General features: G+C 42.6%; 1 protein-coding gene across 3 annotated transcripts in view; it reads right to left on the bottom strand.

The window, feature by feature from the left end:
- LOC133837252 (uncharacterized) overlaps window positions 1-25767 on the bottom strand; it is a 62076-nt gene that overhangs the window by 21305 nt on the left and 15004 nt on the right. The window contains exon 2 of one of the 3 annotated variants that reach the window (XM_062267937.1): window positions 14473-14520. The exons of the other annotated variants lie outside the window; for them this stretch is intronic. The gene's annotated coding sequence lies outside the window, so the exon portion shown is untranslated. The remainder of the gene's footprint in view (window positions 1-14472; window positions 14521-25767) is intronic. 3 annotated transcript variants of the gene reach the window in all.

Consider the following 25767-nt stretch of genomic DNA (forward strand, 5'->3'; position numbering starts at 1 on the left):
ACTGTTAGGCAACAACTGTTAGGAACATAGATTATTAGGCAGCATCTGTTAGGAGCACAGACTGTTAACGATAACAGAACGAATAATGAAAACAAACTGTTACGAAATATTTATGCTAAACCACAACTGTTACGAGATTGTTATGCTAAATCACAACTATTAGAGGATCAATTTATTAAGAGCGATAGATTAAATGAAAAAAAAAAACTTTTATGGAATTATTAGAAGAAAATAATTAAGAACAAAGATTTATCAAATTAGTAAACTCAGCTTCTACTTCCATGTTTACATGGAAGAAACTTTTCAATGTTTTAATCAGGCAAGAATTAAATAATCAAAATGTATAAAAATGTTTTCTGTGAAATAATAGCAAATGTAGTAAATAAGATTTATTTATATTTATATAGACATAAGACTAAAAATAATTATTCTTTGTAAAGTCAAGATCAGGAGATCTAGTTCGCGCCGAATTGTAGTAGGACGTGTGTATATATTACACGCTCTCGGCTATCCGAACTCTTGGATATTGGCTCTTTTATCTTGTGCTCATTTCACATTTCTATGTTATACATAAATTATACGGTCAGTCTTTCGAGCAGCAAATAAGCTGCAATTCGTGTGTTATTGTTGATTACCACAGCTTTTACCAATCTGTGAGGCCCGCCTGTAAAATTTACAGCACCATCCTTAAAAATCTTAATGTATAAAAAGCAGCCAAAGCAGCAGCAGCAGCAGTTGGCAGGTTTTCCACTTTTGTGGATATTTATTTACATCACCGGCAGGGAGGAAACTTTGTGAGTGTGTCGTGACTGGCTCAGCTCAATTTAGTTTAACTTAAATAATTAATTACTTGCCGTTGCCTGAGTTATGAAATGCGCAATTAGGCGTATTTAATATTTAATTAAGGGCTTACAGCAATCCAACAACAGCAACAGCAACAGCTACACCAAACACGGCAACGACGCCAGTGGCAGCATCGAAAAAACGCGTGCCCCGGTGCGCACGCAAACACTCAGGGGATGTGTGGCAAAGTGGCAATGTAGGGGGAGGGGGGACGAGAGGCGACTGGATTAAGTGGCAGCTTAAGCAAAAACAACGAGTGGGCAGATGGCAACCAAAGTTCGCTAGGGAATAAGTGGATGAAATATTGCTGGACAGTTGGCGTTCGACGGTGCGTATACTTGATTTACGAAGATTCACTCGAAACGAAACGAAACGCACGAGACATCTATATTAAAGAAATTTTGTGTCGCTAGACAATAAAAAAGGACACCAGATCGGAAAAGCTGTCCGCATTGATAATGCAGTGTATATGCAATGCGAAAGAAAAAGGATGTCCAATTAGATGAATAAATGATAGTGGAAAGACGAAACAAGGAAAATCGCTCTCTTTCTCTCTCTTTACTTTAAGAGTTCTTCGAAACACACTTGAGTGTTGCATAAACATTGGGCAAATGACATCAGAAGTTTAATGAAATCAACTTGAAGTTTGCTGCTCAGTCGAGCTTATTGAATCGGATAAATTTTGTAGTCAAACGTCAAATTCGATTATGATAGAATCTAATGACAGCACTTGACAGTACTTTCTGCTAGTTAAACTCTTGTCATAGATCCCATGTTTGGATATAATATGCGTGTAAGAGACTGTCTAAGAGCCTTGATAATTTGCTGGTGCTTTGAAGGCCTCTTTAGGATGTTTCCCTCTCCTCCCCCACTCCATACTTCAGCGATTTTTATTTTACGCTCATTAAAAGATAAACGAGACAAGCTAATGACATTCAGGCTTAATAGTAAGGGCGCATCTCTATGGTGTAAGTTCGCTTGGACTGGGAAGTGGCAAGCGGCACGCGGCAAGCGGCAAGTGATGAAAGCGATGGCAGCAATGAACTGAAAAGAAAATGGCGGCAGCGTCGCCAAGACAAGCCATAAAATGAAAGAAGCCTTGCCGCAGCAACGAAACGCAGAACGCAAAAACGCAGAAAGCAGCTCAACAAAAAAGCAAAAAAAAGTATAGAAACTGAACGAAATGAAACGAAACGAAAAGAAATGAAAGGAGTGTATGCGAAAGAACAGACGACAGACAGGAGATGGGCGGATTTTGTCGTTGGGGCGTGGCCAAATGATATGAGCATTGCCTAGAAAAGGACGCAGTAGATAAGAGACGTTTATGATGCCAACGTGCCACAAGAAGCATTGGAAAGCATCGTACATCTTTAGCACACACTCACATACGCACACAAGCTTGCATGACTGCTATATGTCTGTGTTTGTGTGTGTGTGTGTGTGTGCATGCCACAAGACAAATGCAAATCCCTGGGTAATTAGGAGTTGTGTTCATGTCGTCGTGGTAATAGTTTTATGTTGCCACATTGTTGGCGACACGATGCGTGGTAACAACAACACCAGCAGCAAACAACAACAACAACGACAACAACACCCACAACAACAATGTCAGCTGAGATTGAAGCGTGCCTCTGCCGTTCCGGGGTTAATGTTTGTCTTTGCCGACGCTTGCGTGACATGCAAAGCTTCAAAGTAGTTAGCAGCAACTGCAATGACGTCCTCAAACCGAAGCTCCAACACCAAAACCCGTAACCGAAACCCATAAGCCCCCAAACTAAAGCTAAAGCTGATGCTTGAAGCCAACGCCAACCAAACTCTTGTCTATTCATTTTCTTTGTGTTTGCGTTTTGCTTTTGGCTCTCATCAAGTGGCTGCATTTAATTTGATTTGCCAACGATATTCGCACTAATTAGAGCGTTTCTTAATTTAATTTTAGCTAATTTATTGTCGAGTTCTTTCTGTCCCCTACCACCAACAGCACATAAAAAGTTTTGTATACTTTTCGGATACATGTGGGAAAAGTCTTGGCCCGTCTTCTTCGTTGTCTGGCGTTGTTTTGCCAAGCTTAAACTGAAGTTATGTTTCTGCATTTGGCATATTTATTGAGCGAAAGTTTTGCGGCGGCTATGTAAGCCAAGGATAAAAGTATTCATATTTATTTTATTAGGAATTTATGATTTTGTTTTTCCACATTACGCTGCCAGTGCTGGTGTGTAGACGCCATAATAGAAAACGGAAGCGGAAGCGTGAAATGAGCTTTTTACATAAACAGCATGGCAAACACACACACACACACATATGTATGTATGTATGTACACGCTCATACAATCATACATATGCGCTTTTGCAGGTGGCACCGCAGTTGTTGTGGCATTTTATGACACGAAACTCATAACTTTCGGGTGCTGCTTATTTTGCTCACAGTTCGCCACATAAATTCACTGACAAGTCGCTGGCGTCGTTGCCGTCATTGCAATTCATATTCTACGAACCTCTCTTTGTTCCTTTTGTTGTTGTTGTTGTTTCTGTGGTTGTTGCCACCCGCTACTTCTCTCGTTGCACAAAATAAAGTGTAGCAGCATCGCAGGCTGAAACTGAGGCAGCAACAGCGCCCGCAAGATAAAGTGCCATTTGAAACTTCTGCCAGCTATTTTCGTGCGTTTCTATTTTCTCCTCTATTTTCTACTTCTTCATGTTTGTTTGCAACTGTTGAACAAGATCAGGCTATGCCCATTTTTTTTAGAGCTTGCTGCGAGTGAGTCATCTCATCTGCACAAAAAAAGGCCTAAGTAAAGCGCTTTATGCATTGCATTGCATTTGTTTCCGCCAATTCAGGTGATTAAAATTGTCAAGCGACGCGAGTCGAGTCGACTTCGTTTTGACTTGGCTAAATGTTAACAGTTCTTAACGGCGACGCCTTTGTTATAATTTATAGCATGAAATAATGCGCCATTAAAAGTTTTCGGAGCTAAGCGGAAAGATGCTACGCAGATCCAACGAAGTGGCGCCACAGCGAAAGCTGAGAGCAGACGCAGCTGCCTTTCTCTTAACTTTGTATGCACGTGTTGAAAATGCCAGCGATACACATCTAAGTCAAACTTGTGGCAGGGCGAAGGCAAGGCAAAGCGGCATGAGGCATGCGGCATGTAGGGCAGCTCAAAATGAAATCAACGCTGGCAGATAAAAATCGTTTGCGTTGCAAGCTCGTTAATACATTTTTGATGAGACACAACAAGTGGCAGACACTTGGGCAGCCAGAGGGCGCAGCAGGGGGCAGTGTGGCAAGTTATGAGCAAACTTCTGACACAGACAAACACACACACACACACCGACTGACACACTTTTGGTCGCTTGCTTGTTGTTTGCCATTGCTGTTTGCCCGTTGCCCGTTGCTTTTGAAATGTTTTTGCCGTTGCCTACATAAATCAAAGCAAAAACTAAAAGGCAGCCACAGGCTGCGGAGCGGCAGGTGCAGGTGCTCTCTCTGTGTAAGCGAGCAACTACAGTTAAATATGTTGTAACAAATAAAGTACAGCAGTTGGCCAAAAGGGATCGGTTTGGGGGAAAGGCTACTTCTGCTACTCGTCAGCTCATTCATATTTATGGCATTTTTGCATTCAGCCGCCATCATTTCGTAATGTAATGTGAAGACCAGTTACACAGCTTCCCTCCACCCTTCCTCCTCACCCCGTTTCCATTTCCATTTCATATCCTATCTAATTTTGTGCTTCCCTCTCTTTTTTTTGGGCCTCAAGCAGAAGCGAAATCAAGGCAATTGGCACGTTGCTCATACGCAGCATTGGCCCATGTTTGGCCTGCTTATGTGCTACGTACTGTGCAGAGCTGTGCTGGCTTTATGTTTTGGTCATTTATGAAGCTCATAAATTTCACAAAAATTTTGCTCGTTGCCTTCTTTGGCGAAAATTACTCGCAAAAAAGGAATTGTCTAATAAACTTTGCAATAAATTCGAACATAAATTTTGTACACAGCGTCGTCGCAGTCGAACTTCAAGCGTTAAAACTATGCCAACAAAAGCCATTAATTCCAGTCAACAGAAATGAAGTAAAGTGTCAGTTCGGTGGGTTGCTCTTTACTGGCTGGACATGAAGATGGAGAACGAGATGGAGATGGCAATGGAGATGGAGAAAGAGGCATGGCAATAGGGTTGTAGCAGCGGAAATTAAATGCTGCTCGCTGTTGTTCCTGTTGTTCTTGTTGTTCGCACTTTTGCTCGCTGCTCTCACTCTTTGCTCGCTTGTCCAATGGTTGACTCATAATTAGATGATTTAAAGTTATCGCAAAAGTTGCAGGAGTCTTGCACCTGGCAGTTGGCAGGCAGAGAGCGAAAGAGATGGCACCTTGCTTTTGGCTGCTCACCTTGCCAAATGTCTCCCAGAGCTTAATTGCAAAGTTTGCACTGACTGTGGCCAAATTGATTTTGTTCAACTTTGGCGCATAAATTATGCCATTTTTAAACAGCTTTTGGGTTAGCGGTTCGAGTGGCCCACTCAAACCAGGGCAGGATAACACTGGCTGGCAAAGCGATAGCAGAAGCTTCAAGAAAATAAATACATATAATTTTGCATTAATGAAATTCACTTTGCAGCGCCAGAACTTTGAACAAGCCGCCGGCTCAAAGTACCTCATATCCACCCAAACACATAGCCGTGGACGTGGTGAAGTCAGTCCAGGAGCAACGCCAGGCAGGATAATGAGCACACACGAGCGAGGCTGATGATCCCCTTTTGCGCATCGTGTGTTGGATGTGTTTGGTCTATGTTTGCCTGTATGCAGAATGGATTAAAAAACTTTTGATTAACCTTATCAAAAGCAAAAGCAGTGTAAACATCACACAGGCTCAGCAATCAGGACAGGCGGGACAAGACAAGAAGTTCGTAGATGGTTGATGGGAGCGCAAGGACGCGTTCTGCGTGGAGAGCAAGAGCAAAAAGTCTCATGCAAGTTGTTAAAAGAAAATAAGTAACTTTTTGACAGGCTCTGCTACTCGGCACACATACAAACTCACACGAGCTAAACTGGTTGCCTAAATGTTTTTGTTGTTATTTTTCGTTGTTGCTGCCGTTTGCTGTTGTTGATGTTTTTGCTCTTTGCACAAAGCAAAGCATAGCAAAAAGTTTGCTTTTTGAAAAAGGCAACTCTCTTAGCCTTTTACTCGAATACAGAGAAAAAGGCAAATAAATTAAAATAAATGCAAGAGGGTCGCTCAATAAGTCGCTTTCAAGCATCTCAGCTCCAAAGTGCGAAGTTGTTTACAAAAGATTTTTCAAGAATTTACGCTTTTGTGCCTTAATATTGATTGATCCAAGCAGAGAAAGATTCGCATAACTATCAGCAGAAGTATCAAATCCAACTGATTTATTGCTACCAAATACGTAGTATATTGTCTATCCAACTATGCAATCGTTAGATTTATTTATTTGTGTTGCCCATAAAAATGAATTTATTTTACAGTATTTTCTCAGCAATTACCTGAGGCAATAAAATATTTATTTTGTCTATTGAATTGCGTATTCAAATTTTAAATTTGCCAGTTTGAATTGCCGAAAATGCTCTTCGGTTTGCCTTTGTTTAATTTGCAGAGCAATAAGACCATAATTTGGCAGCACACATACAAAGACACACACATATACAGGCACACTCACTCACACGTGGATGAGTCTCAAGTGTCGCACCTCTTACGTATTTGTAGGCAGCAACGTTTTTTAATAGGATTTGCGGAAACGAAAAATAAAAGGCAATGCTCGCTGTGTCACGTTTGCACAGTTAAATGTGCTTATCACTGAGGCGTCGCACTTCAATCAGTCGCCAGGGGGCGTGGCACTGTTTGCTGTTTGCTCTGCTGGAATTAACATGTCACATTTGACGTTTCTCTCTCTGCCTTTCCCTCTCTCTTCCACGACTTTATCATCTTTGCTCGTATGTTTCCCTTCACTTTGTAGCCTTGATTGCCAAATGAGCATTACTTGATTACCCGCAATGGTTTTTCTTGTTGCTGTTGTCGTCGTTTTGCGGCACTCACACACATATGCAGCGACTGGGCTGAAAGCGGCGACAAGAACGCCTAATTGCCGCATATGCGGCATAAAAACCCTGATTCTCAGCTCGACGCCGACAGCGCTGCTCACAGCAAGCGAGCACTTGACATTACAGCGACAGCGACTGCAAAAGTTTTAGGTCAAAATGCTACAAAAAAAAAAAAATACTTTAAAAATCTGTGCTCTGTGTATGTGGGTACTACACACACACACACACACACAAACATAAATGTTGCAACAGCTAGCAGTAGTTATGCCCTGCATTTAATTACAGTCGCCAAGTGTGCGGGCCGCAATCGTGTGGTAACTGGGCTAAAGCATTTGGAAAACTTTTCACTTGTCCTCGACTGCTGCCAGTTGCAAGTCGCAAGACTGCGAGGCGAGTTTCAGCTTTGTATCAGCAGCTAAAAACCCCCGAACGCATTTCATTAACACAGCACAACTTCGGCACAACAATTGCAAGACAAATACACCAAAAATACTCTCACACACACACAACCATATTGTCGAGCATTTAGCGCTGCAAGCAGCAGGCAAACACTTCAGCCCTAAGCCCAGACTTACATACATGCACAGAAGCGTAAATATATAAATATATATTTTTATATATGTGCATATACATATGTACGTACTTTTACATATACTTTCCCTCACATACGACGACCTCAATTTCCAGTACAAAAACATTGGTGCACAAACAAACCAAAAACACTAAAAGAAAAAATTCAGTTTTCATTGTGCGGCGCATTGACCGAAATTTGTTTAAAATATGTCCACAATATATGAAAATTTAAAAATAATAAAAATAGAAACGCAGAACTGTTTGTGAGAAATTGCAGCGACAAACCGAATATAATTTGAAATGATTGCAATTTGAAAATAATTTAATATTCCTTAATTGCCAATCTGCGCTCAAAAGCAGGCAAATGTTCTGATTTTCATTCATTTATTTTGTATAAAAACAGCACATAAGAATCGCTAGTTTAAAAAATTCGACAAGCACATACACTACTTAAAAAAAGAGTCGAGAATCTGCAGATAATTCGTCTATAATCTGCTCGCACTTTATGCTGAATTTTAATGCCATGAATTTAAGTATTTGTGTGAATCTTCTTAAAGCTACGCCCTCGCCAATCCATATGCTGGCTATATATAGAGTATAAATACTTTTAAGTCGCCCACTCGAACAGTTGCCTCGGGGTGGCAAGAGAGAACAGCAATAACAACATAATCAACAATCTGAATAAACAAGGCTTTTAACTGTTTTTTAAATTTCTGTATTTCTTTTTAAGTAATCCGAACTGTTTATACTCTGAAGAAATGAGGAAAACATTCATTTAAGTCTTAATCCTTAACGCGAGGTTTCAATCTTTTATTTCTTTAATATTTATTAAGTATAAGTTTCTGACATTCTCTGAAGAAATAAAGAAATAGTGATATAAACTATATTTATAAATCAAAGCAAGTTCATTAAATATATTGAATCTTTGAATCAAAACTTGTTATTTTTTGTACTTATTTTTATCAAGTATACGCCCCGAATAATTAGCTAAGTAAGTAGTTGTCTACGATAAAAGAGAAAACGCAATGGCGTCGTCAGAGCTGTTCACATTATTGTGGTTGTCAAGATAAGAGACAAAATTCGTTGTGAAGCTTGATGTTTTCTGTTTACACAGACACAGACACAGACAAGCAAAAGTACTCGATACTCGCACACAGAACAGAAGCAGCAGCTGACAAGCCAATACGCTGTGTCGCTGTCGCTGTCGTTGGCTTAATTGCCTACAAGTTGTTTTTGTACTTGTCGCCGAGTATGTTTATCGTTTAAAGCGGAAAACTGACCCCAACTGACCCAACAACAACGACAACAACAAGAAATGGCCGAGTGACCAGACTCCGTTCATTCGTTTTTCGGCCCCAGTCTGTCGGCATTGATTTTTATGGAGAACATATACTTGCACATACTTTCGTATATGTGTATAGTAAATAACAGAAAATCAACTCATACTGGCTATTTTATGATTTTTTTAATTACTTATTTTGCTTAAAATTGTGTAGAGTAGGCGAATAAACAAATTTTTGTTACAATCTGAGAATGAGAGGGAGTGTGCCCATAGATTTATAGATATATTTCTCTCTCTTCCTCCTAGGAGTGAAGAGTGTGGTATACACTGGCAAAAATATGGCTTCGTTTATAGGCAAATAAAATAATGAAAATTGCGATACGAAAATGCTCCCCAGCAGCAGCAGTAGCATCGCCCAGAGTCCTTTGTTTGTCTTTTATTAGGACAGTAAAAGTCTTTATTGTTGTTGCTGTTGTGCCTGCTGTTGCTGCTGCCGTTGTTGCTGCTGCTCGTGTTCCTATTGTTGTTGTGGTTGCGAATTGTTGTACGGTCAGCAGAAGCGTCTGGCAGTCTGTCGGTTTGCCAGTTCGCCAGTTTTGCCAGGCAGCAGAGCAGAGCAGCCACTTGACCAGACCCAGCACAATGACGACAATGACGATGACGTTGTGTCGACCTTTTGTCCATCAGCCCCAGCCTCAGCCTCGCTCGGGCCGAGGGCCGTTGCCCTAGCAAAATTTTTATATAGTTTACCATATTGCTTTGCTGTTGTTGCTGCCGTTGCTGTTGCCTTTTGCTGCAAATATTTTTAGAGAGAATGAGGCCAAAAGGCAAACTCCATGGCATGGCATCATTTGGAGCACAGTCACGAGGACATTGACTAGCCTGACGATGACGGGGAATGCAGAGGATGGGGGTGAGTACAAACAAGTTCTACTAGCTGGTATAACTCAATTCTCAAGAGTCTGCCTGTTATACTCGTAATGCCAGTGTGTCTAAATAGACATATGCAATTCAGGGTTTGGTCACTTTTTGATTGTCTTCATTTAGTTAAGTTTTATGCTGATTTACTTAGGCCACAGACAGGCTAACACATATAGACAGAGAGCAGCCAAAGGCGAACATTTACGACATTTTAACGCCTCTGTGATAAAATCTGAATCGCGTAATACATAAAGCCATGGTCAGGCCATAAACCAGGCACACAATGAACCACAATATGGCCAAAAATCTTTGAGGATTGCCGATTGATACATGGCACATGCTTCACAACTTTGAAGTTCTTCCTGACAGTAAAAGGAAAAGAAGCAAAAAAACAGTTGCAAAGCCTTTTCAATTTACAAAACCCAATCCATTGGCAGAACGTTGTGGCTCACATTTCGGTGATTGAAATTAATTTCAAATGTCGTTTCTCACTCGTCGCAAAAAACCAGAATGGGCTGCCATGGTGACCCTGACCTGTGTGCTCAAAGGGTTTGTCAGATTGTCTTTTGCCTCTGACTATGTCTGCCTTTCTGCCTGCCAGCCTGTTTGCCACGTTATCCAGCTGGCGCTGCCGTGTGTCTAATGAATATTTAAAATCCTGCACGCCCCACATATACACACACACATAGTCACCCACAGATATTCACAGGCACAGAGAGCACGAACGTTGGGTTAGAGATTCTTATGCTGGTTGCCGGGGAACCGCATTAAATAAAATTTACAAGTATATTGAATGTGAAATTTATTTAAATAACCCAAAATCGTTGGTGCTTAAATAAATCCAGTTCAAATGCGGATGGCTCTCAACATATAAACTGCATATTCAACATAAGCACGAAGCCTTGAGATAAGAGGACAGACACACACACAATGCCAATGCTTATACTTAGATCTCAATCAAAATCTCATTTGAATGCTATTTCTGCTTACAGCTAGCGTCCCCATTGTACAATATTCTTTTGCGCTTTAAGATTGTTGAAGACATAACATAACATAATTCTTTGAGGAGTGACCCTGTCTGCTTTTCTTTTTCCTTTAAAGTAATTATGTTTCAATATTACACATACGCCACATGGTACCCCAAAAAGTGTTTAAGGCTAGATCAAGGGCAGAATGGCGTCGCGACAAGTCGCGTCATCTCATCTCCTTACATTACGCTACGTTTCGTATCAACTTTGTTGCAAAAGTTCCCGGGCACCAGCGAGGCCAACCACAGCGGTTTCAGCATTGAAATAGCAGAAATTTTGATTTTACGACCTTGTTGCCGTCATTAACGTTATTTTATGATGACGCTGATACGACCTCAAAATATTGCGGCATCGCTTCGCTTCCTTTAGCCAAAAGGACTTGCACTGGCTTAGTGGCAGCCCCAAAGAGCCACCTCCCGTCGTCATCAACTCTCACTCTCCGCTCCGCACTCATCATGTTATTATGCTTGGAAGTATAAGTAAAAAACCAATAAATGTTAATGAAAATACAAAAGACAAAGTTTAGTTTTGGGCTGCCACCAAAAGCGTCACAGCATGTGTGAGCCTATGTGTGTGTGTGTGTGTGAGTGTGTGCGTGGCATCGAACATAAGCTGATAATATTATTGCGCTATTAATGGTCCACGGTTTTTATGGGACTTTTAATCGCTTTTGTTACAGTTGCCAAAGTCGCAACAATAACTTGACAATACTATTTCGTGCGTCCCAATAAAAAGAATGTTGCGTGTGACTATCTGCCACCTTCTCTTTCCCGCTCACTCACATAAGCTATCTCACTCTATGTCACTTTGAATCGTGCACAAACTATTTTGTGCTCTTTTTCTAAGCAGTCAATGCAACATTTAGTTGCGACCGAAAGCAAAAACTAATTGCAAAGCCAAACGCACAGCCAACTGGTTTTGGCATTTAGTATTTATGTGTGTGTGTGCACGGTATATCAGCATATGTGTTTGCCCGTGCCTGTGTGTGTGTGTGTGTGTGCGTGTGCGGCAAGCAGAAAAGCAATTTAGCAAATTCTTTGTCGTTTGGCAAATAGGAAAGCTAACTGCGAGTGGCTGTTGCGTTTCTGCCGCGCTCTTCGCCGCTCTTTGCTGGCGCCCAATTGCCTGCTGCAAAATCAATTTTAATGACACGATTGAGAAGAAGCAGAGCGACGCTAAATATATAGAAAACCGCTTGAAAAGCCAAAGAAGTAAAGCGACTGAGACGGTGACGGCGACGGCGACAAAGCGCAATGGCACGTCTATAAAATGTTTGCTCTCTTGTATCTTCCAGTACTTCTCTCGCCCATGCAGACCAAAAAGCATTTGCAGCTGGCAGTTTGTTGGGAAGCGGTGTGGCGACACATGCAAGCAGCCATTCCCGCTGTTGTGGCTTTAACCAACAACAAATGTCGAGACTAAATCGAATGCATACGCAAGCACTCTTAATACTCTTACCACATATAACAAATTGAAAGAAAGCAAAACTTAATTTAAGGACTACTTGCTTTACTTAATTTTCGCTTGAAGGCCACATTTTTTATGAATTTAGCGATATATTTTCATTGCGTAATATTCATAAACATAAAACAATAAATTTATAGAAAGCGGCAATATTTGGAAGCCTTACGTAACTACTGTTCACTTAACGGCCTATTTTTGCTATCCAATATGATGCCGTTCAGCGAGTTTAAATTGTAATTTGCAGCATTTAATATTTGCAAGAGTTTTGCTAAGAATTTATTAACATATTTTAATTGCTTAACAGATTTAAACAAAATGAAAGGGAACATCTTTATAGCCTTAATAAACTTTTTTCACTTTTCAGCTATTTTTAACTATTCCATTAGAGGCCATTAAGCAAGTTAAAGTGATCTGCAATATTTAATATTTTTGCGAGCTATGCCAACCGATAGACTCGTTGTCAGAGTATTGCACAAAAGGTGTAATGAAGGAGCAGTGAGAAGGTATTTCTTTGTCGCTTTGGCTCACTGCCGAGTGTTGGCTTGTCGCAATTAACGTTCGCGGAAATTCCTGACAGTCAAGCAGCGGCACAGGCAACAGCAGGCAGGCAAGCTGGCAAGTTGGCAAAGGCAAGAGTAGTCAGAGTATGCTCAGCATTCTGAGGCAAAGCAGTGAGCCAAGCAACGCGCTGGTGCGTAAATAGCACGGAAGTCGTTGGGCCCACGCGGCGTATACGTGCTTTAAAGTGTGACTTGAGCTGGCAAAGTGACCTTCTTTGTATTTGTGTTGCGTATGTATTGCATGCTGCATGCTGCATGTTGCATGTGCCATGAGCAGCTTAGGGCGCCTCAGTCTGAGTTCGTGTTGCATTTAGTTTAGCTTTTTTTCTGCTGTGACAATTTGGCGGCCTACTTGTCGTTAGCGTGCCATATGCCAGCTGTACACAAAACAATTGCTGTCATTACAGTTTGTAATTTGGTAATCAGCCATACAAATCTGCATAATGGCAATTGGAGCAGCAGAAGCAGAGGCAGAAGCAGCATAAGAAGCAGTGGAAGAGTAAAATCGCTCTAAGCAGGAATGGCAGGCAACAGTCGCTGCCGTTTAGGTAAACCAGGCAAGAAAAGTTGCCAACTTTTAATTGAAGTGAAAACGACGATAACGACAGCATTGTTGGCATTGCTGTAGCTTTGTTACCAGCCAGCCCAAGGGGATCTGAATGAGGACTCCACATGGGGCCTTAACATACATACAAACACTTATACACTCACACAGAGAGTAAGAGAGAACGACACACATGTCGTGATGGCGTACGCCATTGCAAAAACAGTTGCGGAATTGCTTTTTAAGCCCACAGCGCGTCGCATAAAAAAGCAGTAGAGCCTCACTCTAGGGGCCTGGGATTGAGTTGGGTTGGACTCCGACTCAGCCGAGCTGAGCCAGCCAGGCCGGATGCCTGGTCGGGTTAGGGTTAAGCCTTTAAAACGCAAAACTTTTGAGCTGCTGCGAAGTTGAAGCTATGCGTATTTGCCTTTGTGGTCGTCGTTGATTTTACCATACTACCATACCATATTATATATGGCATAGCGCAGTGGCCAATGTGCAACGTTTAATATTGCATAGCGTGGGCGATGGATGGTTGCTGTCGCCCTGGGATCTTGCTTACCTGTTGCCAACTGGGTGGGTGGGCGTAGGTTAACGGCTCAGCTGGCTAACATTGGTATTGGAATGGTTATCAAATTACTCGGCGATAGCGCAACATGCTCGTAAACATGCGGCCTTCCAGCGGTACACTCTGTGTGGGCAGCATTGTTTGCATTGCCAAACGCAAATGTGTCGCCTGCCCCAGCTGCGGTCGTGGCACGCGCCATTCGTGCGACTTTCGAGACGTCGCCTTCAAGACCCCTATACACATTCCCTCACTCTCTCTCTCTCTCTCGCTTCTCCTGTGTCTGGCAGACTGTCCGCCCAGCTACCGCCAAGCAAGCCGACAGCCAAGCTTTGATTTATTGATTTTGGTCTTGGCACACAGCATACAAAATGAGACAATATTTGCCGGCCTTAGTGCGGGCCACATGTGTCAGACGTTAGCCAGAGATGCGAGGAGCAGTGAGATGCCGACGACTTCCATTAGCTGCCTCTAGCCTCTGACTCTGGCATTGCCGGCTGCTGTTTAATAAGCCGCCGCATTTTAAATATATGCCATAGACAAGAAGAGTGCAGCTGCAGGCACGAGAGAGAGAAACAGAGACAGCTGCCTGGGAGCAAATGGCGCAAGTTCAATTAAATCACAGCTTCAGCATATTTCTTCTTACCCGTTAGACAGTTCCGGCGCCAGACGCCGTCTGCAACGGCGGCAACGTCTGCAAGTATAAATGGAATGACAAATTAAATTACGTTTAAAGCACAAATAGACCATGAAAAAAAACTAGTACATAGCATTATGCTTCACTTTGTAATGGAAAGCTTAAGTAATGAACCAAATAAAATGAAAGTCGCTGAATTGATATGCGGAAACTGACAGAAAAACAAGTTTGAGCAACGTTATGGTAGAGGAAAGAAGTTATAAAAGTTGCTTAGTTTAACAAGAATAGCTAAATTGATGTTCAGATATTCAAGAAGACAATTAAGTAACATTAAATTTGTGAAATTTGTTTTAGGAAAATTAACTTTTATAGCATTTTTTACTTAAGTAAAGATTTAATATCGAAAATTCATTTGTCAATTATTATAGTTTTAATACTTCAAATAAGTTTTTTTCTTTGAACTAAATTTGCTTTTGTTTGAGTTACGTTATTGTAAAAATAGTTGAAGGTTTTATTAATGAACGAACTGAATCTAAGATATTATAAAACAGAACTCATTGCGATTTTCTCGATATAATTTATTTTTGAAACTCGTAAGGATATAAAAAGAATATTGAATAAAGAATATTGTCATAAACAATTGTCTGCTCTTTCTAATTTATAGGTTTTGGAAATAAATTTGTCATCTTATAAAGCTGTTCTGATGCGTAATCGAAAAATGAATTGTGACTGCAGAATGAATTAGCACGAGTTGATTCAGATCTTAAACTCATAATGGGCATTGGGTTAGCCAATTGTTCGGGCCATCTACTCGAATTGCCTGTCAACATTAGCTGGCACAAATATGCCCATTTTCAGCCATATCATGATTACGAAGCATTCGAATAGAAGAAGCTGCCAAAGTGTGAGAAATGCTGGAGACTAGCGTCTCGTGCAATGAAACGGAATAGAATCAAGGCAGCCAAAAGTACAAAAATAAGCATTAGAGAGAATAAGAGGGAAAACGAGCGAGAACGAGAACGAAAACAGCAATATGCACATAAAAGAAATGAAATCCTCCATGTGGGAGGTGGCAAAATTCGGAGGGCGGAATTGCGCCGTCAGTGGCTGCTCTTGCTGCCCAAAGCCGAGCAAAGAGATAAGTAAAAGAACAAAATTAAATTGGACATTTATCAAGAGATTTTTATTGATGCCCCAAGTGCCAGGCAGAACACACAAACAAGAGGCAGACTCACACACACATATGCGATGGGGCGTCGCGTCGGTCTGGAGACTGGAGACAAAGTCAAGTGGCAAGTGGCAAAGCGGCAAGGACGACAAATGCGGGCAATTATCGTTTTGAGTGAAAAGTTTTATTGGCCCCAAAAAGGAAAGTCGATTTTATTTAAATGTTGCCACTGGCGATGCCAACAAACTGTGGCAAGGCACGCGAGCATAAATTAGATGAAACACTTCATGTCCCGCGGCAAGAGGCATTTCTCCGTGATAGGCAACTAATTACGGCCATTAGTAAAGCAACAGCAACAGCAACAAAAACATCGCTGGGGAAAAACAACAAAAACAATTATAGCGCATTTAATCACCTGGTGAAATTGTAATTGCGTTGCATACTTTTTGGCGCTGGCAGCCAAGCGAACTCCTGTCTACAACTAATTACACGGCCAACAAACAACAGACTCATAAAACAAAACTCACTCGAGTGGGCGAGAGTGGAGACCGGTGAGCGGAGAGTGCAAAGTATGCGAGGGGAGAGTTTGAAGTGGCATCAGCATCAGGCGAAGCATGAATTGCTGGCCAAACGCGATTTTGAATTTATTGCACGAAATTAACTTTTACAAAATAATTCACATAACTCGAGGCGTGCCGAAGGGCCAGCCAAAGTGGCTTAATAAAATAATTTATGGTTCGGCAAAATGCCCATTTACCCAGCCCACGATTTCGTTATCCTTCCAGCTGGCTGTATCTCCGACTGTCGCACTCTCTGTCTGTCTATCTGTCTGTCTGCCTGACTGTCGACTCTTATGTCTGTCCGGACGCAGTCAAGTGTAAAAAACAAAGCAAATTAATTGCAAGTCAAAGCGAACCTTTGACTCTACTAATACAACGCACCTTTACACACACATACACACACACGCACACGCGCACACTTAAATAGCTACTGCGACTGCAGAGACAAACGGACTGACAGACTGACAAGTGCTATGGCAATGCCTTTATCAATATCCTTTAAAGCCCAGGCAAAGCCTAATCAAATGGGACAGCAGCTGTTTTCCGGCCCGCTCTCAAGGCTGCCCAGTGATGCGTGGCTAATACGCCTTTGGCCATAGACACGCCCCCTTTGACCGGATAACTGCGTGACAGAATGGGGCTGGTTTCATGCTTAAAGGGCGTCTCCATTCCTATCCGCACACAGTTTCTCTCGATTCTCGAGTCTTTGCTGATCAGTGAAGCATTGGACGCCTGAATCAACAGCTGCCAAATGTTTGCCATGCAAATTCCTATTTATATATAAAGTATAGTATATATATAGCATTCTCTCATCACAATTTTCACGCGTTTTTTGTCAACAAATTTCACATTCCATTAGCCAGAGCGAAGATTGAGAGTATTTTCTTGCCGCATTAATTGTAGGAATGAGATTGCTTTTGCTTTTCCATCCAGTAAATCATAACTGCTTTGTCTCCGTCTCTGATTTGATGTTTGCCGCACAGTAAACGACTCGATGTTTGATGGTGTTTGCGCATTTCGAAGGTTGCTACAATTCTTCATGTCAATGTTCTTGACACGTTTTGACAACTTGGCGGCTGGTTCAGAATGAAAAACTCTCTTGGATGATCAACAACAACCAGCGGGGCTTTGAGACCCATTTGAGAAATTGACAAAGGACCTAGGGCAAAAAGGGCACCAAGCACAGGTGACAAAGACAGTAAGTAGCAGGGGGAGACTGCGACGTCTTCAAGGCTGAAGTTGCAGGCACACATCCAACACTTGAGGTGACAGTGCAACATGTGCGAGTGTCAGCAGCGAACATGCCACAGACAATTCCAGTAAAAGCTTTATGCCGCGGACAGTTCTAGTTGCGGGGGTTGTCTCGAAATTAAACGCCATCTCTCACCTCACTTCCTTAGCTCACCATTAGTCTACACACTTGCCACACTTGGAACTTGAGGAGCTGCACATTTTATCTTTGCAGTTGCAGCGAACCGGCTAAGCATCATAAGTCAAGGCAGTCCGGGTCTTCGGGTCTCGTGGCGAGTTGCGCTGTCACTCGAGAAGCGTGAAAAACCTGCCACAAGATGCTGTTGCGAGAAGTCATCTTTGCCAGCATTATGCAGTTGTCCCCAAGTTGCAGCAGCGGCAGTGGCAGCGGTAAGCAACAGCAACATCTGCCGTTGCATGCACTTAACATGTTGTACCACAAAATCGTCAGCCATATGCGACGCATATTAATTTGATGGCACTCATATTTATGCCAAAGCAAAGCGTTGTCTCTCAGTCTCTCTCTATCTCTTTTTCTATGCTGCTGTAACTTTTGTGGTTGTTGCTGTTGCTGTTGCACTTGATGCTCTCTGCCTGCGACATTTTTTGACAAGTTGCACTCAGAGCCCGAGTCAGAGCCACAGCCGCAGTTGCAGTCGCAGTTGCAGTCACACTCGCATTTGCAATGCGAACAGGAGTCGCATCAGACAGATGGACCGACGGACGGTTGGAGAGACAAAGAGCGAGCAGCTGCTGCAGCTGCTTTGCATATGGACAGACAAGTGGGGACGAAGCAGCAGCAGCAGCCGCAAAAAGCTGCCAAGCTGGCAATACACAAGCATGACAAGCCAAAGCGCAGCACAGAACAGAACAGAACAGACCTCGACCATAACAGCACATCTGAGCACAGGACACCGAAGCGAGGCAAACTGCAACTTCAACTGTTCTCCTCCCGCAGCGATTTTTCATCTTTTTCTCCACTTTAGCACCCCCTTGTCTTTTTTTGCGCTGTTTTTCCTCTTTGCTTTTTGGCCTGGCGCATTCCACTTTAATTATTTCAGCAATGCTGCCGACGCCGCTGGTAACGACATCAAATTTACATACGCAATTTCATTGTTGCCGCAGGATCTGGCCATTGTCGTTCTGCTCGTTGTCGTTGTCTGTCCAAGGCGGCGTCACCGTTGCCATTGCTGTTGTCGTTGCCGTTTCTGTTGCCGTTGCCGTTGCCACTCCCCATCATCCTGGTTAACGCAGTTTGCGTCTTTTACCACATAACGCATTTTATATTCAAATTTTTTCACTGCAGTCTGGCAGCTATTCTGCTAGTAGTTTGCCTTTCTTTCTACATTTTTTTTTCTGCACTTGACTTTTGCCACTGTGCTGCCTGCTTATGTGCTCATAATAATCAGTTGCAGTTTGCCACTCCCCCGCTTAAATTTAGTGTCGATTTTACAGGCACTTACACACACTCACACTTATACTAACCCACACCCACACCCACACTGACAAGCGCAGCCAACTATAACAAGTTTCTATATGACAAAGGGCATATAAGATTTGTGCAAAGCAGTTTCCATTTGCATATTATTATAAAGTCTGCTTCCTCAAGAAACAGCAGTCAACGTTGCATCACATTTAGCGTTATGAATCTTACACTGGGCATAAGGATTCTCGCAAGGCTCAAGAACATATTTCGTAATTCGTGTAGTCATAAAGATTTGTCTAAACATTAAGAACTTGTAGAATAATCAGCATAAAATCTGTACTTCAATTTGATAATTATTTCACAATGTGATTAGTTGCAGCGCATTGAGAAGTCGGCTTTTTCTTTTCCGGCTTTATTTGCATATTAGGCTCTGGTAAATTTGTTTATCAGGTTTGAGTTTAGTTTCGTTTTTTTACTGTCCCAACTGTCAACAGCTTTTAGGCCTCTTGCCGATGTTAAATGTAGCGCGATGACGAAAAGAAGAATTTGCATTTGCTTTGGAGAGGCAAATGCAATAAACTGGCAAATAAAAGCGAATAAAAAGTAATCAGAATTTTAGATTTGGCCATAAAGAAAAATAAACACACGGGCTAACAGAGCCAAAAGGAATTAAAAAGTGTGCTAAATAATTCATTTTTGAATTAAAATATAAATCACTTTCACACCATTTTGTCGACAGCCGACCAGTCTTCAACCCCCCGCCCCATCCGCTTTCGTGACCGTCTTCTTGTCCTTTTCTTTCCTTTTTTCAGGACACTTGTTTATTTTATTACTTTTCAACGCCGCGCAATGCAAATGAGCGTGCCTGGGTACGCGAAATCTTTTTTAATATAAAACTGAATTACTTTTAGCAGCGATTTCCGAGTATGTCCCGAGTGGCCCAGACATTAAAATTGACGAACTGTAAAGGTGGCACGCCCAGCAGTCTTTGCCTAGCTGCCTGCCATATTTGCCGCAGCAGGTCGCCTTGGGTTATTAGCTGGCTTATTAACGTGGCCAACAGCAATAGGATGGCACAGTCGGGGCATCATTATCGAGTGCTTTGCGGGTCCTCGGTCCAAAGTCCACCCGCTAGCAAAAAAGCAATTTCAACGCGTAGCGATCTTTTTTTAATAGGATTGCGTTTTGGGGAATTACTTAGACCTCGTACCTGGGACTTAGGGCAGAGTGTGAAAGAGGAACCTTTAAGCGCAACCACAGGAAGCGGAAAAGGGCAGCGGAAATGAAAACGGCAACGGACACTTTTAATTTCTCAAAATGGCAACTTACTGACATCCGCCTGGCTCCGCATTCGATTCATTGATTTAATGCAGAGTAACAGACCAACAACGACGTTGTGCTCGAGGCGAGGTAGAATGCGGAAAACTGGCTGCTTTTCTTTCATTACCCAGCTTGGCAGCTGGAGAATTATTGAGACTTGTTGCAAAAGTTCATATCGTGCGAAATAATTCAGAAAACGCCACAGACTGCTGGCTGGCTGGCTGGCTGCATGGCCGTAACCAAACCGAAGGTGGGCCACCAGCAAAGTTCCAACCATGCCATGCCACCATTGAACCTGGCCAGCTGGGTTACCTGGCTGGTTCGTTGGTTGGTTGGTTGGCTGACTGGTTGACTGCAAGGGTAACTCTTGCTTGCTAGTGAGTGCAGCTCCTGTGTGGCAACTCCCTTACTTGTCATTTGTGTTTGTGAAATATGCGTTCAATTTTTTACGCTGCATTTTTCGCTTATCTGCCAACTGCCAACTGGCAGCACTTTGCTCTTCTCATCCTTCGCCTTCTCCACTGCCTTGCTCGCCGCCAGCAAAAGCAAGAAGCGCAGAGCAGTAGCAACAAAGGGGAGCTCTCGAAAATCAGACAAGCAGCGCAGAGTAATGCTCATATCACGTATACGCAATGTTGTGGCTTCTTGCTTGTTTTCTTTCTTTCGGGAGCATGCGAGCACACTGCAAATTAGCCCGCCAGCTGCAGAGATAAAGAGAGGGAGTGGCGGGACAGCTTCAAGAGTTGCTCTGGTATGTGATAATTTACTCATTTCATGTGCCATTAGCTGTCAAGAGGCACCGTTGCCATTAATAGTGATGCCATTCCCCACAAGCACGCTCTCGCCTTTTCTTTCTCTTAAACATATACCAACTTCCATATCTACCACATATACTATGTATACATATGAGCTTGTGTGGGTTGTGTGTCATTTACTCAGGTCTCAGGTCGTAGTTTTTAGTTTTCATGTCGCTTCATATTTATGTTTTCATCTTAGATTTTCATGTGCTCTCGCTCTCTTTTGTGCCATATTTGTCATGGCTCACTTTTGTGGCGGCTTCAGTTGCTCAGTTTTCCAGCCTGTGTCCCGTTTTGGACATTGCATATCTGAGCTATCTAAAAGTTGCTCACTCCTTGACAACAACAACAACAGCCAGAGAAAGAGCAAGAGAAAAGAGGATGAAAGGAGAGCAGGACAATAGCTTTAGCACTTGCTGCTGTTGCCGCTTGTCCGTTGTTGCACTTGAGCTCTTCCTGTGGCCTCACACACAGGCTTACTCTCACACACACACACACACAGACAATGCATTGTAATGGCAGCTGCGCTTTTGCAGACGTTTTTGGTGGCGCTTCCAGGCGCTACAGAGTCCCCGGCTGTGACCTAAATTTTTACCAAATTGGATAAATTTTTCGCATTTTCGCTTTACTATATTTTTTTTTGCGTTCCTTTCTTTTTGCATCGCTACGATGGCGACTTGATGTTGTTGGTGATGCTGTAGCTGCTCCTATGCTGGCGTCGCTCATAGCCATTCAGCTGGTTGTTGTTGCAATTTCTCGCCACATTTGATTTATCTCGCCTTATATACAAGCCAAACAACATATACGATATAAGTAGAAGTATGTACGATATTGTGTCGTATCAAGTTTTTTTGTGTGTGCTGCTGCTGCCTTTGCACGTATCTCAGGCGAATGCTTTTTTGTCTCTCTTTCTACGCTGCGAAGTGAGTCACCGCAGTTGTTGGCTATGACTGCTCGACTTTCGCGGCCACGTCTGCGACTGCTTCTGTTTTAGCTCCAGCTTTAGCTTCTGCTTTTGCTTGTTTGCCACTTGTATCTCTAGAATTGAATCTCGCCCAGTCGGCGTCCTCGTCAGTCAACAGCAGCAGCAGCAGCAGCAACTGCTAAAACAACAACGAGAAGATTGAGAACTCTGTGCTCGGTTTTGTCGTCTCGCTGGCCACAGCGAGTTTTTGTTTAAAGTTTCGCCTCCAATTCCGTGACTACGTGTTAGGCATAGCAGCAGTTGCTGTAGTTGTTTGTTCCTGGACCAATCCAGTATCCAGTTATACTGTGTGTCGCCCTGAAGCTTTTAATCATGATTTACGAGCTCTTTTCTCTTGGTGTCTGTCCGTCAGCCAGATAGACGAGAGGTAAATATAAATGGAATTTTAAAATGTGATCTGATTTAATTATGCACGACATCCCCCCAACAAATATATAGGTCGGCTCGGACGGTTCTTGTCGCTCACTTTCCTTGGTTCAAAGAAGATGCCATTGGCTGATTATTTGTTGACGTAAGTAAAATGTAGATGCTTGACAAACATACAAACAAAGTTATATTTAAAGTTGGTGCCAAGGCATATCGAAATCACTTGCAGTAAATTCTCCATTTATCTACCAAACAATTTCACTGTTGTTATCCTTGATAAAACATAAACTCCTTCACAATGCTATAATACCACGTAGCCCACTCTCAACGTTTCGTTTTTATATATATGTGTATATAAATGTAAAAGCACATCGCAATTTACCCCCTTTTGATGTCGATGTTTGTTGCTGTTGTCGCTGTTTGTTATTATTGTTCTTTTTTATGCCTGCATGCTTTTTACACCCACGTCTACGTCCACGTCCTTGTCGTACGGGTCGAATCCCTGGGTCTCTGGTCTGGTCTGGTCTAGTCAGCTAGTCTCTCGCCCTCTTGTCCGCCACAAGTTGGTTTTTTTTTTGTTTTGTTTTGCTCTCGGCATTCGCTCCGTTGCACTTTGTTATATTGCAGGCAATTGGCCGTGGCATAGGCAGCCAGAATAACGAATTTATGCGCCATGTTGTCTATTAGCCATTGAGGTCAATGTTTTTCCTGTCCTCGCATACCGATTCCGATTCCAATTCCAATGCTCGAATTCACATTGCATGTGTGTGTGCGTGTGTGGCATCTTTTAGGCGCCTCTTTAAAAATCAAATTCCGAATGCGCGCAGGCGTTTGGCATGCGAAAGCACAATGTTGATGCGGCTGTTGATGTTGATGGTGATGTTGATGTGTCCCCATTGTGTTGTGTGCTTAACAAAAAAAAAATGCCATGCAAATTGCAAAGGAACAATTTCAAATGAGACATATTCAAAAAACCGCACAAGTACCCAAACTCGAACCCAAAACGATGGCAAACAAACTCAAATACCAGACGAAAGCGTAGCTACATACGTATAAGTTTTTCTTGCTCACTGTGTCAATGTGTGCGTGTGTGGGTGTGTTGTGTGTGTATGTGGGCAAATATACATGTATTTACAGTACTAACATCAAACGTTTTGCTGTCGCAACGCACAGCTCCTGTGCGTCCTGCTAGTCCTGCTACGTCAACGACGTTGTTTTCTTTCGTTGACATCGCCGTCGCCATCGCCATTGCCAAAGCCATCGACATCGTCATCGTCATCGCATAGTCAATATGTTTTCATTCAATTTGCAAAGCATTTTCATAAAATTTCCCACAAGGAAAACATTGCGCACATATAAATGTGGAATATACACATACAAACATATACACATATATACACACTAACTTTTATACATATATTTAGATACTTATTTCGAGGAACAAGTTGATATGCAAGAAGAAAACTTGAGAATGCCAAGCACACAGCTCGGCTCGAGCTTTGGCAATAGGAAATTATGCGAAATGTGCTCGATTTGCGTAAACAAACCGGAAATGATGGCCTGCCTGCTGTCCATTTTCAAAATGAATAGTATAAAGGGACACGCAGGGTTGTCGACTTCCTCCCCATCCCCATTCCCATTTTATGATTTTTATTTTTCTTCTTTTGACTGCTATTCCCTTTCCACAAGCAGCAAAAGTATTTATGCATTTATTTATTTGCCAAAAGGATCAGTCGCGTCTCTCGTCCGCGCTCTGACTCATTGTGTGCCTATTATGCTAATTGAACAGTAAAAGAGAAAAAAACCCGAAACGAAAGAGGAGCTGAAAAAGTCGAGCAAGTTTATAGGCGCTGCGCGTGCTCTGAGCCCCTAAATAGGCCTAGAAAACGGGCTCATAAAAATTTTACTCGTCGCCGCGCGGACAAAACTGAAAACTGAGAGAGCACAAAAAAAAAAAAAACAAAAACAACACCGAAGTATGTAAATGTGCCGAACACTCGGCGAATGAGCAAATATTTTTAATAAAGTTCATGTCCTAAGCTGCTTTGCTGACCAAACGGTCTACGCAACATAATTAGAGCACTTTCAAATTGTTGTTGTTCGTGTTCCTGTCCCCATTCGAGTGCTCTTGTTGTTGTTGTTAGGTCTATGGCTATTCTTGTGGTTATTGCAAATTGAATTAGTAGAGGCAGCAGCAGCAGCTAGTCGACTGCCAGCAAAAATCCTTTTTGTCCATTTGCCTTTATGCTACGTGCCAGGCAAATCAAAGTCAAGACCCACAGCCAACCATTCAACCATTCCCGGCTAAAACCTGACCAAACCGCAAAATGGAAAATGCAAATTTTTGCCATGGCCCACGCGACCACATTCAAGGAGTCAGGAGTAGTCAGGAGTCAGTAGTCAGTTGGTTGGGCACATCCGTGACCCTAGTTGTACGCTTTTCTGCTAACAGGCCGCGAACCCAATGCAGCAATTTAATTTCTTAAGCAATTTTCATAATCTGCTGCAAATTGTTTCTGAATGCTGGCGGGCCTCGCTTCGGGTCTAACTAACGTTGACTGGCCCGTTACATTTTATGCAGTCGGTTTGTGGCTGCATTTCAGCCACAAGGCAGCTGCCAGCCCAACATTTTCCCCGCTCTTCGCCATAATGTTGCATGCACTAGGCAAAAGTTTTTGCTATTTTATATTAATTTTCACTCGTTGCATGCTGCTGCTGCTGATGCTGCGCGCAAACCGACGACCAACGACCGACGACCTCGTCGCGCCCTTGAGCCAAGACTCGCTCGCCCATTGACTTCAGCCGCCTGCTGCATAATTAAAATTGTAGTTCAATTCTACTGTGCTTAGGCAAAGTGAGTTGACGCAGCAGCTGCAGCTGCTGTTGCTGTTGATGTTAGTGTTGCTGCTCCAGTTTCTTAACCGAAACTGCAGCTGCATTAAAGTCGAGTTGAAGTAACTATTAATTGAATTAATATGCTCAAAACTGAATACTAATTACATTTATTACATCAATTTCACAATTTTCTGCTGCTATGCAAATGCTTTTAAATGCCATCAGCTCGCTTCGCAGCAGTGTGTGTGTGTGTGTGTGTGTGTGTGTGTGTGGCAGCTTTTGGGACAGCTTTGCCAATGTTTTTTTGGCGTTATGCAATTGCCGCACAATCTGGCAGTTAGCTATTTGGCGTGCGGTGTTGCTTGTGGGCACTTAACAGCTTCCCACATCATCTCCTCCAGCTCCCATTTCTCTCTGTCCGAGTGACTGCAGCTAATTGTCGCCCCTTGGGGGTTTGCGCCAGAAATGCGCACACAAAAACCAATTAAGACGCCCGCGGCATGTTATGTTGCCCCTCAAGGGACGTAGAGGAGCGCGCATCGGGTGCGACGCGTGATAAATCAAATTTGGTTGCCTTAACAATATTTGCACATACG

This window comes from Drosophila sulfurigaster, chromosome 2R, assembly GCF_023558435.1.
Source record: "Drosophila sulfurigaster albostrigata strain 15112-1811.04 chromosome 2R, ASM2355843v2, whole genome shotgun sequence".
In the NCBI taxonomy this organism is placed as follows: Eukaryota; Metazoa; Arthropoda; class Insecta; order Diptera; family Drosophilidae; genus Drosophila; species Drosophila sulfurigaster.